Here is a 4406-nt window from a genome sequence, read left to right on the forward strand (position 1 = left end):
GGTGACATGTTATTAATGCAGCTAAATATTAGTGGCCTCCTGCGTATTGTACACTAATTTCAGTCTTCTTTTAGTTCAACATATATTTTGTTGAATTTAGCTGAATAAAATAGAAAGTCTTGCTACAAAAATCTGACAATAATATTATATGTGTCCTGAAAGTGATTACTAAATCAGTTGGAAAACAGCTGAGAAAAAGTCCTGTAGGCCTAAACACAAAAAACAAAAGAAAAAAAATTCCTCCGTTACACACAAAAGGAGAACAGTGGGCTTGTTTCTTTCTTTTCTTTTTTTTTAAAAGGATGTCAACGGAGAAGAACTTTCACTGAATTAAGTGCATTTGTGGGAAAACAGCTGAGGCCTATCATTTAATGAATCAGCATATTGTTTATCTTCAGCATGTTTGCCATCCTTCATTTTGGATTGGATTCAGTGGTATCCAAAACTGTTGCACTGTGAACTCTGATATCAGTGTTATGATGTGATTTAAGCCAATTGCATGTCCAAAAGTAAGACCATCTCTGATTCAGATGTTCATGCGAGGAATCATCTGAAATTGGTAGAGACAAACATGTCAGCTGTAAATTGCAATGTCCTGTGTCTTTCACCTGGTCTGCTGTTCATATTATGGGACTAGGCTTGTTTAAATGTCGTTTAATGGCAGTGCATGCTCAATTTAGGCGATGCATGCTGAAAGGGGACCTATTATGCAAAATAATCCCCCCTAAACCTAACCATTGTTTCTCATATGCACATCACGCCAAAGCCAGTTTCTGCATATAAATAGCACCAAACAGAAACAGAAAATCATGCCATTGAAACGCACTTTCATGAGATCAGGTCATTCACTTTCGCGTCTTTCTCAAGCAAATAAGCAAATACACAAAACATTATGTCACAATGGCTGTCTTGAAGAGTACTCAATTAAACTCAGTCAGTTATGTCTTAACAAAAAATAAAATATTGGATGTGTGTCAGTACAATGGATCCATTTCTTATATTAAGCTAATAATGTTAAACAAACAAAAAAAGAAAAACATGAGAAGAGTAAGAGGGGCACAATAAGTTACCTTGAAAGTTAACTATTGACCAGGGTGACAAAAAAAATAAATATTTTTTTCAAAGAGTCAATGGAGCAATTGAGGAGGTCCCATCAAAACTTGAACATGCCACCTGTCTTGATTTGGACCTGCAACAAGTAGATGATGCAATAAGTAGGAGCTTTGTGGACAGCATCTGATCTGGAATCAGAGAGTACTCTGAATAGAAAAAGAGATTTAATTTAATTCCTACCATAAAGCATAGACACAGACACCCCAGGCTGATGTGAGCATTGGCCACAGAAGAACGCAAGCTGGTTAAAAAGCCACTAGGTGACTCATCAAATGATAGATCAGGTCAATTCTTTGACAGTAGCAGTCTGAAAGCATATGCAGCTGAACCTTTCCAAGATGCCAGACAACGACCGCCTGTCTTTCTTGGCCGATCATGTTTGTCCAGATGGGCTTTTTATTCTCTTTATAAAACTGTGTCTTGTTGGATTACCCAACTAAAGACAGCAGAATGCCAGCAGCGTTCAGATATCCACATGAATGTGTAGAAATGATTCTGTTAGTGTGTTTTAGTGTTAGTTTGTCATTGAGAGCACCCAAAAAAAGAGCATGAAACAAGAAGGAGCGTGAAAAGGTGGGAGATGGTCAGTCAGTCTTGAATTTTCCTGTAATCATAATGAGTAAGGAAACAACAGACGCTCTTTCAGCATTGTCTCTTTTTGTAAAAGCAGTTTAAGGCCCATTTCTACTTCTGTGCGCTATTTCAATCCTCGCTCTTTCTTTTCCCACATGGGAGGAAGGAGAAAAGAGCCACACAAAAGAAGGGTGAAAAAACAGAAAACCTGCGTTCGTTTGCGGGTGTCGAAGGTGAGGACGAGTGGAGAGCAGTGGGAGAAGAAATCTTATCATTTTCAGCCCACAATGGGCTGGTTTCTATGACAGGACAGTTACAGATCTGCTTTATCTTATCACGGCTTTGTTGTGTGTGGTAATGGCTGTCTGCCTGTCAACTGGTCATTATGAAGGCTTTTGTCCCGTTGAGCGAGTGTGTGCTGTCCATCACGCAGCTCATTTCGCTCAACTCTTTGTTGTGCGCTCCAGCTCTTATTGCTGTGCCTAGTGGGAAAGCGTGGATCCTGTCTCTCTCCAGTGGTGATTTTCCTCTTTGTAATCCATCTGAACCAGCGAATTGCAATTTTAGGGAGAAGGGAGGGTGAAAAAAGAAGGTAAAAATCAATTTAATCCAAGGGAGTCCGGTGGGGAGAATGACTTGGGCCAACCAGAGAAATGATTGGTATTTTCGATTCTGTGCGGGACACAAAAGGGGATCAAGTTTATTCGATCTCAATCACTCCATCTATTCCGAAATCATTTTTTCTCTTTCGCCTTCACATCTGTACTGTATATATTATCTCACCTCAAGCACATTCATCGGTACAACAGTCTTTCATGGACTGTTTTTAAATGATTCAGCTGTCTAACAGGCACCTGTTGGGCTGCCACCCAATCACTGCACATACAGAGAAGAAAAGCCACTGATTTCATCACATTTTCATGTGACCCTGGTCCACAAAACCAGTTATAAGCAGCATGTGTATACTGTATTTGTAGCAATAGCCAGCTATACAATGTATGGATCAAAATGATCTAAAAATCATTAAGTTATTAAGTAAATATCATGTTCCATGGAGATATTAAGTAAATTTCCTACCGTAAATATATCAAAACTTAATTTCTGATTGGTAAAATGCATTGCTTAGGACTTCATTTGGACAACTTTAAAAGCGATTTTCTCAAGATTTTGATTTTATTTGCATTCCATCCAGATTCCAGATTTTCAAATAGTTTTATCTCGGCCAAATGTGGACCTATCATAACAAACCATACTTCAACGGAAAGCTTATTCAATCATTCATAAAACATACAGACCCTTCATTTCTTTGTAAGTGGGCAAACCTATTAAAACAGCAGGGGATCAAATACATATTTTCCCCACTGTATGTATCAAGAAATTAACTATACTGTTAGTGTTTTAGGTTTGTGGTTTTATTTTCTAACCTCTCATCTATATAATTTTTTTTTTATTTAATTGATTAAGTATTTTAAAAGGTTATCTTTTTAGAGGATGACAAATGTAATTCAAATATATTCAATATAATTATAAAAATATAATTCAATATAAATCCAATATAAGTTGACACACACATAGATCTGGGTACTGGGTACCAAATTACATGACAAAATTATAGTAAGTAACATAATCCATTACATTACACATTTTTGGGTAATATAATTAGACTATTTTTAAATGTCTTTTCACCTAACCTGTTTAACACACTGATTTAATTGGAACCATATTGATATAAAAATACAAAGAATAAGAAAATAAATTCCATTTGTTGTAATTAACAACATGAAGTGCATTGAACATACCATTATGTGTTCCTAAACTGGAGGGTGTTTGTTAGTTTAAGCTGATAATTAATTAAATCATAAAAATAAGGAATGAAAATAAATCATTTTAAAATAAAATCAATCAAAATAAAACACTTACTAAAAAAAAAATAATAAGGTCATGTGACAATTAACCCGCCTCAGAGAACCGTAATAATGCAAAAATTATACTTAATGAATTAAATATTTATTTTTAAAATCTCAGGGGTAGTTCAACTAACTACATATGGTGAAAGAGGTTCAGATGATAAAAGCTTACAAATGCCTGCATTATATGCAATGGATTTGTGCATTTTTATATTTTTATAAGTCACCCCCCTCTCAAAGACTCAGTAATACATATAGTTATCATGGTTAAATAGCATAGAGAGTGATAATTCAAATAAAAATGAGCATCAATGCAATGTTCTTAAACCTGAAATCAGTTTTATAAATCCAGTGGTCAAACGCTGTGTAGCCACCTGACTAATGAAGGTTTTTTATTTTTTTGTGAATGTCCATAAAATTGACAAGACTATAAGCAGTTGGCTATTTTGGAAAGGAACATTTAAAAGATGAAAAAGAGGAATTAGGGAGAATCAATAAATAATTAATAATTTATTGCTATTGTGTGAATATCACATAACAAATTAAAAGTAACTGCAGTCTGAATATGAGCATTTTAAAATGTAATTTCACATAATTACGATTAACCAGCTCTTAGATTAGCGAATTCCTGTTATATTAAATGAGCTACCTGCCTGCCTTAAAAAGTTTAAAAACCACTGTTAGAGAATGAATGCGAAATTGCCATACTTAAAGGTGACTCATCATACAAGGTGTTTCATGTTCATGGCATGTCAACAAGATTACAACCAAGATGTTCTCTGTTACGGAGTGAAAGAGACGCGAGAAATGGGG

Source organism: Carassius auratus, chromosome 9 (genome assembly GCF_003368295.1).
Source record: "Carassius auratus strain Wakin chromosome 9, ASM336829v1, whole genome shotgun sequence".
NCBI classification, from domain to species: Eukaryota; Metazoa; Chordata; class Actinopteri; order Cypriniformes; family Cyprinidae; genus Carassius; species Carassius auratus.